A 16,468-nucleotide genomic window follows, 5' to 3' on the forward strand; every position below is an offset into this window, starting at 1 on the left:
CCCAACCCTAGTAAGCCCAAGGGTACTGCAGGAGACTAGGGCATATCTCAGTCCTTAACTGCATAGGACATTTCCAAAGTGGCCATTTACAGACCTCCCCCCAGGAATGAATTCCTTTCCCAGAGTATTAATATCAATATTCCTTGCTAGGAAAAGAATTTAGTGATATCTTTCCTACTTGCACATCCGTTTATAGGCTCTCTGCAAGAAGAAAAATATGGCTCTTTTTGCCTGACCCTGCAGGCAGTCAGACCTTATGGTTGTCTTCCCTTGTTCCCTAAAAATCGCTGTTACTCTGTTGTTTTGCTTTGGTTTTTTTTGAGACGGAGTCTCGCTCTGTTGCCTGGGCTGGAGTGCAGTGGCCGGATCTCAGCTCACTGCAAGCTCCGCCTCCTGGGTTTACACCATTCTCCTGCCTCAGCCTCCCAAGTAGCTGGGACTACAGGAGCTGCCACCTCGCCCGGCTAGTTTTTTGTATTTTTTAGTAGAGACGGGGTTTCACCGTGTTAGCCAGGATGGTCTCGATCTCCTGACCTCGTGATCCACCCGTCTCGGCCTCCCAAAGTGCTGGGATTACAGGCTTGAGCCACCGCGCCCGGCCACTCTGTTGTTTTTCAAGGTGCACTGATTTCATATTGTTCAAATACACATGTTTTACAATCAATTTGTACAGTTAACACAATTATCATAGTGGTCCTGAGGTGACGTACATCCTCAGCTTACAAAGATAACAGGATTAAGAAATTAAAGACAAGAATAAGAAGTTATAAAAGTATTATTTGGGAATTGATAAATGTTCATATTAAAATGAAATCTTCACAGTTTATGTTCCTCTGCCACGGCTCCAGCTGGTCCCTCCATTCGGGGCCTGACTTCCCGCAACATAGAACCATCAAATAGATGAAGGTGGAGCTTCTCACATAGAGACTGGAGGATTGGGGTGTTGCCCACTGGGCCTTACAGACTCTCCCAAGTGATCTGAGTCACCTCCAAAGAGCTAGGTATCAACTCCAAAACATGCTGTGTCCCTTTCTTCCATTTAGTAATCAAAGCCTTACCACCAGAGGTTTGGCAGGGCATGGGCCCAGCTTCCTTTCAAGGCTCTGGCCAATGGGATGTGAGCAGAAGTGATGGGGCAACTTTCAGGTGATGACTTTGAAAAGAAAGCTTAGTCCTCTGCTTCCCTGTCACCTGAAAGAGAAACAGAGGCCTGTCTTGTTGAAACCAGTGTGTGTTGGGTGTCTTTTTATATAGCGGCTTAGCCAGTTGCCTAAGAAGACCAAGGCTCAATGGAACACACTTTGAGCTTCTCCACAGTTTGAGAACCTCTACATTACCTATACCAGGCCTTCCCCAGCACTCAATTTATGGAAGACCATTTCTCTTCTCATGACACGTGTCCTCATGTCGGTTTGGCCTGTTTTAAAGCTTTCTCAACTCCATCTCAATAAAGAAATCTGCAGCTTTGTTGGATGAGAGGATCTAAAAAGTTGGTTCTTCCAATCAGTCATAAATATAGACACTAATTTATAAACCGATATAGGAACACACAGCAAATTAGTAGAAAATCCGATTCCCGTTTGCTTTTCTCCTTGCATTGTTTCCTGCCAATGCTCACTATTTCTTTATCCTTTCCACTCTTCCTCACTCCTCCTTCCCTTTAATTTTTCTGTTGTGCCTAAATAAGCCGTCCATGCGTGGCACTCCCTGGGCTCTGATAAAAGACTCAACAAGACAATGACTTAAAGACAGAGTGACCAGCTGATCAGTCACACAAGTTGTTCCAGTGTCACTATTTTCACAGGTGTCTCAGTTTGAATGATAAATTATATGGACACTCTACTTAAAGAACAAACACCTTTATGTCTGTCTTGCTTCAAAGTCCAAGTTGAGCATACCTGCCTGGCAGCTCTGCCTCAATTTCTTTTAAATCATTGCTTTGCCATACTTCAGCACACTGTTGTCATCTGTATGGTTGAAGCTGGACTGCTGCCATGTTGAGTCACCAGTGACTTTTTGATTCTTTAATTCCCAGTTTGACTGGCATTCCTCTCTGTGTGTGTATTTAGTTCTATGCAGTTTTATCACATGTGTAGGCTTGTGTAACCACTGCCACAGCCAAGATACAGAACAGCCAAGTTTGTTTTTGTTCACTATCATCTCTCCAAAACCTAGTGCCTGGCACAAAGACACTCAGTACATACTTGTTGAATGGGGGAATGAATGAATGAATGAATGAATGGTGTGCTAGTTTGGGTTTTAAGATGCCATAGCTGAGATGCAAAACCCAAGCAGTATAAGTGAGGTACATGTGGCAGTGTAGAGGTAGGATCAGCAGGATAGCTGTGCCATCTCTCTCTGGGCCAGGCAATTGCTGCAGTCCTACTATGTCCCCAGCAGATGGATAGGGGAAAGGCAGGGCCTAGTCTTTACAAGGGCGGGGTCTGCAGTTGTACACCTCACTTCCCCTCATATCCTACAGGCCAGAACTTAGGTGCAAGTACACACCAAGCTCCATAGGAGGCTGAGGTACATGGTATTACTTGCCTGCAATTCTTCCTTCCCTCTTTTCTCATAGTAATGTTCACCAAAGTGGAGAGTACTTTTCTACAACTCATGCAGGGCTTTGGCCAATGGAATGCGGTCAGAAGCGAGTTAGTTCTGAGTTGAGGTCTTACAAGGCCCCTTGTGTCTCTGCTCGTCCACTGGCCCTGTTGCCACCCCAGGTGGTCACTGGTCCAGAGGATGAGAGACAAGTAAAGCAGCCCTGACTCAGCTCATAGCTTGAAGCGGAGCTGCCTCCGCCAGCCTGCAAGAAAAATAAATGACTTTTTTGATAAGCCACTGAGATTTTGAGGTTGCCTACCATGAGCTCAGCCTTAACTGAGTTAGTTCTACTAGTAACGAAGGGAAGAATGAACATTTGTGGACTTCGAGCATTCTGCAGTATGAGAGGGGCCCCTCCCTGGATGGAGCAGGGAAGACCTTACCTGTAGGGACTCCGTAGGAGTCTAGAGCAAAGCCCGGGCGGCTTAGTTAGCATCGACATGCTGGAGATGGCATGCTTTCCTGGGACTCTCATGGGCAGACGAACTGGAGATCTGCTGAATTGGTTCCAGCTAGAAACACCTCCATCTGGAGGCATCTTGGGGGTAAAGGGAAGTTTGGGGTGGGAAGAATGATGATGGAAAGCTGTGTCCAAACAAATAAAACTGTCGCATTAACAAGTTGAAGAAGAGTTTTCCCAGTGAGTCGAGAACTGGTGCTAATAATAGAAGCCTCAGATAACTGTGCTTTTTGCCATATTAAATAGTTCATTTGGGCTATCTGTTGCCAATACAGTTGTAGAGAATGATGCTGCTCCAGTTTGGATTAATACAGTATTTGGAATGCATGGAAAAGATCACTGATGCCTTTACTTGATGCCTTACCTCTGAAGGATTATTTCTTCACAGCATTGGCCCTCGGTTTTGTGCTGAATGCAGCTGTTGAAGGAAGCAGCTCTCTGTATTACTTGCTGATTATCCTGCCAACAGGAATTTGGGTGTGCAGAAATGACATCAAATTCTTTGCACTGGGAAACTGCTAGCAACAAACAAGAGGTTAAAAAGCTTTTGAAAGCACAGCAATTTTGGTGTGAATATCCATTTTGAGATGGATGAATTAGTTCCTGATAAAGTATTAGCTGCTTATTTTAAACTGGTTGAGGAAAAGAAAACATGGCTTTAAAAAGTTCTTCAAATACATATGTGTCCTAAATTTTATCTGGTTTTTACTGATATTTATCTGTCTACTTTCTATTATGAAAATTTTCAACACTTAAAAATGTCAAAAGAGGCCGGGCGCGGTGGCTCAAGCCTGTAATCCCAGCACTTTGGGAGGCCGAGACGGGCGGATCACGAGGTCAGGAGATCGATACCATCCTGGCTAATACGGTGAAACCCCGTCTCTACTTAAAAATACAAAAAACTAGCCGGGCGACGAGGCGGGCGCCTGTAGTCCCAGCTACTCGGGAGGCTGAGGCAGGAGAATGGCGTAAACCCGGGAGGCGGAGCTTGCAGTGAGCTGAGATCCGGCCACTGCACTCCAGCCTGGGTGGCAGAGCAAGACTCCGTCTCAAAAAAAAAAAAAAAAAAAAAAAAAAATGTCAAAAGAAACCACAAATGCTTTTCATCTAGATTCAATGGTTGTTAATGTTTTACCATATTTGGTTTTTCTCCTCTCTCTGTCTCCCCACAAACACATGATACACACCATTTTTGAAAATAAGTTGTCAGTATGACATCATGATTCCTAAGTGCTTCACTATGAATCTCCTAAGAATAAAGAAAATCTCCTGTATAACCACAATACCACCATCATACCTAGGAAACTTAACAATGATTCTACAATCACAACTAATATCCAAGTCAGTTTACCATTTTTGAAATTGTCCCTTAAAGGTTTTTATGCAGTGTCCCCCGAGATCTAATCAAGGCCTGTGGATTCCATCTGGAGGCTAATCTGGAAAATCCCCCCACCTTAACTTCTGTTTGGTTTTGAATTACGACATTGACTTGAGGAATTCGGACCAGCTGTCTTAGAGAAGGTGACACATCCTGGTTCTGATGGTGCCCTTTATCTTTTACTTTTAAGCACTTATAATGAAAGTTAGGTTTTAGGTTTGAATAAACTCTTTTCTCTTTCTTTCTCTTTCTTTCTATCTTTCTTTCTTTTCTTTCTTTTTGGCTATAAAGAATATTTTATAGGTATTCCATGAGGAGGTCCTCACATCGGGTTTTTGCACTACCAGTGATGCTCAGGGGGATGACCTGGTTGAGAAAGTAATTATTATATGTCCATGAAAAGGTACCTTTGCCTGGGAACATCAGCTGAGGCAAGGTTTACATGCTATTGCTTTGCAGGATGGAGGTGCAATGCTAAGAAAGAAAGAGGGGAAAACTGAATTGCAGGGAAAAATACAAGCTGGTCCACTGCTGAATTGGCCGCTGCTTGATAAACAGCACAGCTGACTGTTTGGCTGTGTGAGACACCTTTGGAGGTGCTGTGTAGCTCCACTGCATCTCAGAGGAGTCGTGCAAGACAAAGCTCGCGTGGTATTAAAGCACTTGTATTTCAGGACTGTGTTACTAGGTGCCTCCACACAGCCCCGGGGAAAGCCAGTTCGCCCATGGGTCCTGCTGGACCTGGGCACAGGAGTTGCTGCAGTTCCTGTCCTGGCAGGTGTAATGACACGGTCTTGCCAAAGGCAGCGGGGCCTGTCATTACAGGAGGTAAGGTGACAAGGTGGAAGCTGGAACTTTACGGCCATCACCAGGGCTGCTTTACCTGGGAGCAAGGCGAGTGGGTCCCCAGGGATAGGCAGGGTCAGATGGATGTGCTGGGTGGATATAAATTGGATCCAACATTTTTTTCCCTTTTAAATTACTGAATGATTTCTGGGGTGTACTTTGCCCCTGTAGGAGTATTCTATTGCCCTGCCACTTTTATGTAATGGTTTCAGTATCCATTGATTATTCTTGCCTGTACCATTTATTACAGCAGGAGATGCAAGATATGAGGGTTAGTTATGTTCGTTACCACTAGGGCGTCATTGTTTGTTCGCTTTTTCAGGAGCACAACTAGGATACTTTATTTACATATGTAATGAATATATATGTAATAAAAATACATATATAATGAAATAGTATGAGTTTGTATTGCTATTGAAATTTAACATAACAGTGTTTAAATTCTTTTTTATATTTTATCTTTTTCCTCTTATACTGAAAAATTCCTAGTTCCTAATAATATTGATATATAGATATAGTCTGAGTAGTATGTTCAAGTTACCCAAATTAACCTTTTCGTTTATTGTTGGTTTGGATCAATTTTATACAGAGTTAGTAATTTATTTCTCTTAAGGTCCAATTTTAAGGCATTTTCCTTTATAAATTACTTTTATTTCTGAATATATAGGGAATAAATGGTTCAAAAATCAACATTGTGTAAAAACGTTTGATCAGAGAAGTCTGACTCCCGTGCACATCCCCACCACCCTGCCCCAGTCTCCCTACAGGGATAGGTCATCAAGTGGATTCGTTTCTGGTTTTCCCCCTCCTGTGTTTTTTTTTTGCAAATGTGAGCAAGTACATATATACATTTTAATTTATCCTTCTTTACACAAAATGTAGCACACTGTATATTCTGTTCTGTCTTGCTTCTCTCTCTTAATAATGTATATTCAAGGCATCATTCCACATTGGTTCACAGACACCTTAAATACCAATTTCTTTTTTTTTTTTTTTAGACGGAGTCTTTCTGTGTCCCCCAGGCTGCAGTGCAGTGGCATGATCTCGGTTCACTACAACCTCTGCCTCCTGGGTTCAAGCAATTCTCCTGCCTCAGCTTCCCAAGTAGCTGGGATTACAGGCACCCGCCACCTTGCCTGGCTCATTTTTTGTATTTTTAGTAGAGACGGGGTTTCACCATGTTGGTCGGGCTGGTCTCAAACACCTGACCTCAGGTGATCTGCCTGCCTCGGCCTCCCAAAGTGCTGGGATTACAGGCACGAGCCACCATGCCCAGACTTAAATACCAAAATTTATCAATTGTTTATCATATGTCAAATGTATTAGGGTAGGCTAGACAATGCTCCCGTAGCAAAAAAAAAAAAAAAAAAAAAAAAAAAACCTCAGTGGCTTTACAAATAAAGGCTGATCGCTTGCTCACATAAAGTCCTTTGTGGATAGGACAACACTCCTTTATCTTGTAATTGCATCACCTAGAACACGTGTCTGTATGGTGGCTTATTGGCTAGAGCCGTTACATGGACTCAAACTGGTGGAAAATGTGTGTTATGTTCATGAAGAGGAAACTGAGATGGCATTTGGTGGATACTACTAGCACTATCTCAGCCACACAAATCTTTATATAGGCCTCACAACAGCTCTGTAAATTAGATAATTTTATTACTCCCATTTTACAGCTAAGGACATTGAGGCTGCAAGTGTTTATATGCCTTTCAAAGTCATAGCATTCCTGTGTATCAGGGTTAATTTCAAATGTAGGTTTCTCTGCCTTTAAAGCCTGTACTTTATACCCAATTCTATGGCCAATCATTTTTGTCCACTAATAAAGAATGGCAAATCCATTTCATACATGCATGAATGCAAATCTCCAACATTAGAGATCAGTACAATTGGTACAGAACAATAAATATTTAGAGTTAAGATTCAAAAGGTATTTTCTACAAAAAAGTGCAACATTAAAATTAAATCCCTGGACCAATAAAGACTAAAACATTACAGGACACAATGTTTCAGCAAATTGGACAATAAAACAGTTTTATTTATAATTTCTGAATCCAGAGCTAATTGTTATAAGAATTTTTTAAAGCTCAAAGTGAAACTGTAGACATGTTTTCTTCCTCTTCCTAAATAAGAGCATCATATATTCAGCACATGAGGGAAGTTATAAATCTTTCAAAGCCCTTGGTGTGGCTCTGAGGACTTATGTCAAGTAATCTCCAAGGATTTCAAAGTCGAAAAACCTTCCCTTTAAAGGAAGAAATAAAAAACTCACATGGCCATTGGACAGTGCCTCCTGCCCCACATCATCACTTATTGCCTAAGACTCCACGCAACAGTGTGTCTAGTGTGTGCGTTTAGAAAGTGAATACAACCAACTAAAACTGGGAAACCCAAATTAAATGAAGCATTGCCATTTCCTTGGCATTTGAACCCAAGGCAGGTGACCAGTGTGCCATGGCATCTCTGTGTAGGCCTACACTCATTTTTTCCCATACTTACTTTTCCAATTGTACTTCCTTACTTCTTTAATGGGAAAACAATGTATCCTTCTTGGGATGCCTATTTTTCTATTTTCCATTAACCCACATGCTGGGACTATAGACTCAATGAAAAGGTAGGGTGGTTCCGGAAGGGTGATTTTCCCTCACCTCTGAGTGTGAAACTAACACCTGCCTGTTGACCTAACACAGTTTTCACAAAGAACACCCTGCAAGTTTCATGATCATATCATGGGCTTTCAGGCGTTGTGGACTGTGACTACAGGTCAGAAGGACCATCAGCCAGTGTACACACACACACTCACAGAAGTTTCATGAGACCAAATTCAGGCAATACACTCTGATCCCCACCCTCCCCCACCTGCCTACCAGACTCTTGCCTGTCCATCAAAGCCCACTGCCTGCCCCACATAGGCCAGGTCTGTCCATCCCTCAGAATCAGGACCTTTGGGCTTGGTTTTTTCCTGTTATTCTTCTTTTTCCCACCCTACACGCCATCCCTCAACAGAAAATCAGTTAGTGTGTGAAAATGCTCACACACCGATGTTATCATGAAGCGCTGCACTCTTCCCTGCCTTCCTCCTGTTCGGGCTGTTCCTCTAACCTTAGCTAGAGGCAAGGATAAGCATCACATCCTGGAGAAGGCTTCTCCAAGTCTTTGGCAGCCAGGACCTTGGGCTGGGCTCCAGGGCCTTGCAGGGCTTCCTTCCAAAGAACCGAGGCTTTCTTCACCAGTTCTCTCTCTCTCTCTCTCTCTGCCCGGCCACAATTCCTTCGGAGGCCTTCTCACCCTTTGCTAACACTTACTCATTCAGACTCTTCTGCCAGAGCCATCTGGATCTTTTAAACTGGCATTATAGTTTTAAAAAAATTCAAATCAAACTGGTATTTAAAACAAACAAACAAAAAACCCTAATCATTGTTAATGTGTAAATGGTTGCCACTGGGATAAATTTGAAATTTTGTATTTTAAAAAATCTAGCCAGTATTTAAGTTCTGCTATGTGTGCCTAACACTGTTAGGAGCACACAGTTAAGACACAAGTTCTTGCATTCAAGAATCATACTGGAAGACAAGATTTAAGTAAACAAAAGCCATTTAAGGATGACCCAAAGAATAAAATGAGTCTGGAATGATTAATAAAATCATATAATGACACTGTGTTTCCTCATCTGTGGAATTACAGAGGATTTGATCAGGTTATCCATAAAGTTCCCTCTTTTATTCCAAATAAATGACACTAGATATTTCAAATTTTATTATTTTTATATATAACATATAGTTTATATTATAATGTAATAATATAAATTTTTATTTATATAAGTTATGTATTATATATTTAATATATAATACATAATAAAATATAATATATAAATTATGTTATATAATAAAACAATATAATAACAGTACTATGTGCCAGACACCATTCCTAACAACTCTTCCAATTTTCATAATACCATGAGGTGGCCATTCTAAATCTTCCATGCGGCAGATGGGGAAACTTAGGCACAGAGAGGTTCAGAATTTGCCCGTGGGCACACAGCATTGCTGTACGATTGACATTTGAACCCAAGGCAGATGACCAGTGTGCCGCGGCATCTCTGTGTAAGCCTAAACTCATTCTTTCCCATACTTACTTTTCCAATTGTACTTCCTTACTTCTTTAACACGAAAACAATGTATCCTTCTTGGGATGCCTATTTTTCTATTTTCCATTAACCCACAAACTTGGCCCTCTCAGTTCAAACTTGTACAATTTGTAACCAAGTTTCTAACATTCTCTTGGCTGCATCTCTTCTCTAGGGATTTCGTTTACTGGAATCTACAAATTTTACTCAGATTTTCGCCGAAAGTCCTGCCTCATTCACTGTATCACTTATCTTTTCAAATTTTCTCAAAATGTGGTAGGCAAAATCTTCATCTTGTAGCTCCCTTTTTTTCTACCCCATTTTAACTTTTGATTCCATAGCCTCCCTGGGAAGACCTCCTCACAGTGCGTCACTGAAACCGGAGTTTCTTCCATGGCTGCTCCCGTCTACTTCATCCCTGCAGCTGCTGCACATCCACCCAAGTCCTCTCAAGACACTGCTGTGGGACTGAGAAATAGGAAAAGGAGGAAAGCCAGGGACAGCCGTGCCACAGTGAATTCCAATACAGGGCAATGAAAACTCATGCTGACAGCGTACTGTGGTTTCGAGGAGAATGGCATTTGAACTGCGGTTTCGAGGAGAGTGGCATTTGAACTGCAGTTTTGAGGAGAGTGGCATTTGAACTGGTAATAAAGTCCGAGGACATCAAGGACTGAAGGGAGAGCTACTGCCCTGGGCTGAGGGAGGGAGTTGAGTCTGGGGTCTCTGTGTCCCTCAGGCCAGCCATCCCTGACCTCTGCCCTGGAACAAACTGCCTGTGGTGTTCTATGTAGTGTCAAAGCCCAGAAAACGACAAATCATGGTTTTTTACTTGGAATATTCTCCTCACCTGGGTTGCAGCCGAGTAGATCTGAGCCACTGCATATATTACATCCAGTTCCTCACTGAAATTTCAATTGTTTTTCACCCAGTTGAGAAGGCATGGCAGAATGTAAGCAAGTCAGCTTGCTGTGCCCACAGACATGACCTCAAATGGGTTTGATTTATTTAGTCAGGTCAGTCATCTGAAAAGGTCAGCCCTTAGCAGTTCCTGGGAATTAATCAGTGGTGTGACACAATGCAGCTGTGATTGCCACAAACCATTGACAACTGGGCGGTGGCAGGCACAGTACTAGGTTATTAACCCCCAGCAGCCTGTGCCCCCTCTTTTTTTAAAAACTTGCCTTGAACGCCACTAATGAGTGCTTGCTGGGGCGTTAAACAGTCTTGAACCTACATTCTTGCATTGTTTTGGAAGGCGTCCTGTGTTGATACTGAGTGGGGGCCCGTACAGACCACATTTTGTCACAAAATAAGGCAGAAAAGAGTGAATCATACACCTGGCAAAAGATCAGAGAACTGTGCTTGGAAAGATTAATAGATGTGTTTCCCTTTTTATGATTAATGAAGATTATTACTGACAATTATTTAAAATGTTTCTAATAATTACAATGGTTGTTCTGGCTTAAAACTCATTTCACAAAAGATAAAGAATTATACAGTTCTAATTAAGGTTTAGGAGTAATAGTTAAAACTGGTTTTCCCAAAGTACTTTTCAGCTGTTCCTGTACAAGGAGATGAGTAAAGAATTTGCTCAGGGTCTGTGATGAGCTGGACACTGCAATGAGGACCAGAATCCAAGCTCCTGACCCCAGACCCAGCTTAGATGATAAGGAGCTTAAATACTCATACTGGAGTTTGGTTGTTCTCGAAGAGGGATTTATGATCCCCAAACCAGGAGCTCCTTTCTCCCCTCGTTGCTTTCAGGACCTTGTGCTGACGCACCTACTCCCAGGAGGCAATCCTGACTGATTTTACTGCCCTCCAAACCAGTCTTTATGTCAGCACTTCTGAACCGACTTTAGTCTTTTGTTTCTCTGTTATTTCTTAAGAGTGAATTTCCTTTCTCCATGTGACCTGAAATATCTTGAAGGCAAAAGACACTTCTATTTATGACTGTGCTTCCTTGACCTTCCTCTCCCACCCTTCTCCCTCTGTACCCCTCTTCCTGCCTCCCTGCCGCCCCTCCCCTTCCGCACACAAGTGGAGGCCCAGTGCAGGAAAACCTCAGCCTCCTGGCATCAGGAAGGTATCGAATTCTCACTGGTAATGGACACACCCCCTCTGGAGGAGCTGGGCTGAAAAATTACTGACCTGGACAAATGCTCCTGATTCAAATGTGAATTCAGACTTAAAAAATAGACCTGGTGATATTCAGAACTTACAATATCGTTTAAACAGACTGGCTTTCTCTGTGAAGATCACTCTTTAGGGGCCCTGAAAAGGAGAGGCCAGGTGGGAAATGCGAACTGCTTCCTCAGGGAGGAGAGTGCAGGGCTCTCCACCAAGTGCCCCCTGGAAGCTCAATGCCTAGCAGCGCCAGGCGCCTTCCGATTGCATCTGAGAACCTAAAGCCCTCAGATGTTTATGCAGCTCTTTGCAGTTTTAAAAGGGTTCCCACACACATGGTTTCACCTGATCCTCATGAGTGCCTTGCCAGGGTGAAGGCCAGGTTTCACTGTCCTCGCTGTATTTAGAGGAAACCAGATCCCTGGAGTCCACGGAAATGAGAGGAGCCAGGATCTGAGCCCACACATAAATATTCATTGAATTCAACGAATACAGAAATATATGATTATTTTAAGGTAAACAGAATGTCCTTAAGAAGCTCATAATCTAATTGTGGATAAATGTTCAAAATATTTTTTATTACTTATTTATTTTTGAGATAGAGTTTTGCTGTGTCACCCAGGCTGGAGTGCAGTGTTACGTACTCCACTCACTGCAACCTCCGCCTCCCGGGTTCAAGCGATTCTCCTGCCTCAGCCTCCCTACTAGCTGGGATTACAGGTATGTGCCACCACACCTGGCTAATTTTTGTATTTTTAGTAGAAATGGGGTTTTACCATGTTGGCCAGGCTGGTCTCAAACTCCTGACCTCAGGTGATCCGTCCGCCTCAGCCTCCCAAAGTGCTGGGATTACATGCGTGAGCCACCGCACCCAGCTCCAAAATAAAAATAATTAAAATAACCGTACAAGGAATGAATAAGGCAAGAGCAGACATACTTCATTCTGAAATGAGGCAAGACAGTGCTGTGATGTTTTAGGGAACTGAGGTAACTTTTATCCCATGACTGAACTGAACTGAAATTTCTGTGTCCTCCACCCCACCCCATTCCAAGTTTCTGCTGAGTATTCTGGGTTTTGCTAGAATTCCTTATGACACATAAAAAGTCTTCAGCTGTACACCTTAGCCATGGCGATGTCTGGGCTTGTCACATCATCTTCAGTCCTGTATTTACGGTGCAACTCAGGGCCAAAACAAAAAAGATTTTTTTTTTTTTTTTTAATTTAAAAAGTCACAGGAAACATGAAAAGGGGGAAGAGGGAAATTTGTCTTCAGTGTTCCAGGAAAGTCCACCCTCTCCTTCTAGGGGTGGATTTTAGTGGATCTAATGAATCACACATGAAAAGAGACGAAAAAGAGGAAGGAGTTTCAGGAGAGTATTGACCAGGTCAAAGGAGAGGGTGGGGAAAAGAGCCATGAAATAATTGGGAGACAAACTTTTGGGGGCTTTTGACTGACTGGATGTGGGAATGTTGTGGAAGACTTCTGGCCTGCCATTTCCTGAGAATGGGACTGCTGAGAGAGGAGCTGGGAGGAGCACTGCAAATTTCGCTTTGGACACATGAGTCATCTGTGAGGGGACCAAGTTGGGAAGGCAAGCAGGGAATTGGACATGTGGGCCTGGAGCACAGAGAAGGGACTTCAGCAGGCATATTTAGGTGTTGCCATGGTTCCAGTGTTCCCTCCAAAACTCATGTTGAAATTTAATTCCAAAGTGGCAGCATGGCAAGGTGGGCCCTGTAAAAGGTGACTGGATCATGAAGGCTCTATTCCCACTAATGAATGGATTCATCATGGGAGAACTGGCAGCTTTGTAAGAGAGGAAGAGAGACCTGTGCTACCACCTTAGCATGCTCAGCCCCCTTGCCATGTCATGCCCTCAACCCCTCAGGACTCTGCAGAGAGTCCCCACCAGCAAGATGGCTCTCACCAAATGCAGCCCCTCAACTTTGGACTTCTCAGCCTCCAGAGCTGTAAGAAATAAATTTCCTTTCTCTATAAATTACCCAGTTTCAGATATTCCCTGTTTTTAATTTTTAATTTTTTGAGACGGAGTCTCACTCTGTCGCCCAGGCTGGAGTGCAGTGGCGCGATCTCAGGTCACTGCAACCGCCGCCCTCCCCCCGCCACCCGGGGTTCAAGTGATTCTCCTGCCTCGGCCTCCTGAGTAGCTAGGATTACAGGCGCCTGCCACCACGCATGGCTAATTTTTATATTTTTAGTAGAGATGGGGTTTCACCATCTTGGTCAGGTTGGTCTTCAACTCCTGACCTCGTGACCCACCCACCTCGGCCTTCCAAAGTGCTGAGATTACAAGTGTGAGCCACAGCACCTGTCTTCAGTTTCAGATACTCTGTTATAAGCAATAGAAACAGAGGAAGTATCTTTGACATGGAGTGGATACTGGAAGCCATGTGACTTCTGTGGGATCATCTCAAAAGAAAGTGTAAAATGAGAAGACGCAAGGGCCCAGGAAAGAGCCCCAGGGAACTCAGCATTTGCACAGCAAGTGCTGGGTAAAGGGAGAAAAGGGAGAAGCCTGTCAGGAAGCTGAGGAGGAGCAGCCAGAGGAGGGGAACCCAGGAGAGCATGCTGATAAGGGAGTCAGAAGTGTGTCAGAAGAAGGAAGCAGCCGACAATGTCAGAAGCTGCCAAGAGGCACAATAACATTGAGCGAGGAAGTGAGTGTGGTTGTTTCTTTATGGGCCAGAGTTTTAAAATACCAGGATGAAAGGGCACCTAACAAATAGCAAATACACTAACTTTTGTATTTTGTACCTACCAGACTTCAGACTAAAAAAAGCACAAAGAATACTTGCCAGAGTAGGGAGAAGCCCAGGAAATTACAAGATATCCAGTTTCTGAAATAAATTACAATTATCATCTGAATAGTGTGAAAAAATACACCTGAAAAAATGTGTGAAAATGGCCAAGAAAACATTGAAAATCAAGGTCACTGGGGGAAGACTTTTACCGCCAGTTATTAAAATTTACCATCAGCTGAACTGACTAGAACAGCTGCCAGAATAGATAATTCAACAAGCCAAGATGGGAAGCCCTGAGACTTGAGCTTGGTGGGGACCGTACGTAGGCCCTCTGGCTACCTTCTTTCTCGATGAATAGGTCACACATCTAACTCCCTTGCAATTAGGTTCACCCACTCAGGTGCCCTTGAGTTAGACTTGAAAGGCAGAAGACAGCGGAGGCCATTTTCCTGCTGCTTCTCATGTAGATGCGAGGCTTCCATAGGAAAGAGGGTCCACCTGTATAAAGAGCCCAACAACCATATTCTCCAGATGTTCAGTCCCTCTTCACCCCCCCAATCCAAATGACAGTCTGAGAGACTGACCATGGAGACTCCACCTGCTGGTCCTCCAGGTGGAGTAACTGATAACAAAAATCTCTAGCTTACTCCTAAGTGTTTATTCTGAAGGCAGAGAATGTACAGCAAGATCAGACTTTTGGCCCAGCTAGCGCTGACTATGCAATATCAAAATTGCACGTAAACAGACTTAAAAAGCAAACGACAAACTGGGAAAATGGCTGTAACATAGGTAACAAAGGGCTGATATTCTATAGAGTTCTTGCAAATGAATAAGACAAAGATGAATCCAAGTGGGCAAAAGATATGCGCAGGCAATCTGCGAAAGTGATGCATAAAAACAGGTTCAATGTTACTAGTAATTAGTGGAATAAAACTTAAAACAACAATGCGAAACCACTGTTCTATCATATTAACAAAGATGACAAAAAATGGTGTGACAGTGCAGGGTGTGGAGAAAAGTTGATGTCGAAGCTGTGCCGTCTTTCTATGTCTTTCACATTAATCAAACACCTTCAACAACGAGCACCCCTTTTGACACAAGTTCCTGGACTTTATCCTTAAAAAAAAAAATGACGTGCACATAGATTTAGCTACAAGTAATTTTGCAAAAGTGAAAAGTTGAAAACAACCCAAATGTACAAAAATAGGGGAGATAATTATGGTACATTTGTATAATAGTATGCACTTGGTCATTAAAAATACCATAGGAGTATATTTTTCATAGGCTTATTTCTGGCTGCTGGTGTTACAGGTGGTTTTTGCTTTTGTATTTTATTTATCATTTACTATTTTCCTGTAATTATTGTACATTTTAAAATAATAATGTATTAAAACTGGCAATTATATGGTGAAAAGGAGAGAAGTGCATTAGTAAATTCTGAAGCAACTGAAATTGTAACTGACCATTAATAAATAAGCATCATTACATACTAACATTTACCTTAAACTAGATTTCATTTTTCTACTATGAGAGGAAAGACCTAAAATGCAAATTGACTCGAATTACAGAAAATAAAGTTACAATTCAGGAATATCTGTCTTTGAACTGTGAAATTTGTACCAGTTATATGTGTGTGTGTGCGCGCGCGCGTGTGTAAAAAATATTTGGAAAGATATCCACTAGTTTAAAACAGTGGTTCCTTTCAGCAGGGTGGGATGACAGGGGGACAGGAGACAATGTTTCGTTTACACAACTCTGTATGATTTGTTATAATAAGCATGAAAAATCGAAGGTCACTTAAGTAAAAATGGTTATAATTATGAAAATACTTAGAAATATGTAAAGTATTGTATGATTAGAAATCATAATGCAAAATATGTATACTGTACTTGCAACTATGTTCATATATTTCCATGTGAGAGAAGCCTGAAGGGCAATACTCTACAATGAAAATAGTTGTTCAAGTTCATTCATTCGTTCATTTATTCCACAAGTGTGTGCTAAGCTGCTACTATGTGCCAGGCAACTGTTGCAGGCACCTGGATACAGCAGGCAATCAAAAGTCAAATGTGCCTCCACTCAGGGAACTTAAATTCTAGTAGCGGGAGACAGACAATACATGGTAAACACAGCGAGTATTTTAGGAGGTGGTGAGTG

The sequence above is a fragment of the Trachypithecus francoisi genome, unplaced genomic scaffold (genome assembly GCF_009764315.1).
Source record: "Trachypithecus francoisi isolate TF-2019V2 unplaced genomic scaffold, Tfra_2.0 Lachesis_group2, whole genome shotgun sequence".
Taxonomy (NCBI): domain Eukaryota; kingdom Metazoa; phylum Chordata; class Mammalia; order Primates; family Cercopithecidae; genus Trachypithecus; species Trachypithecus francoisi.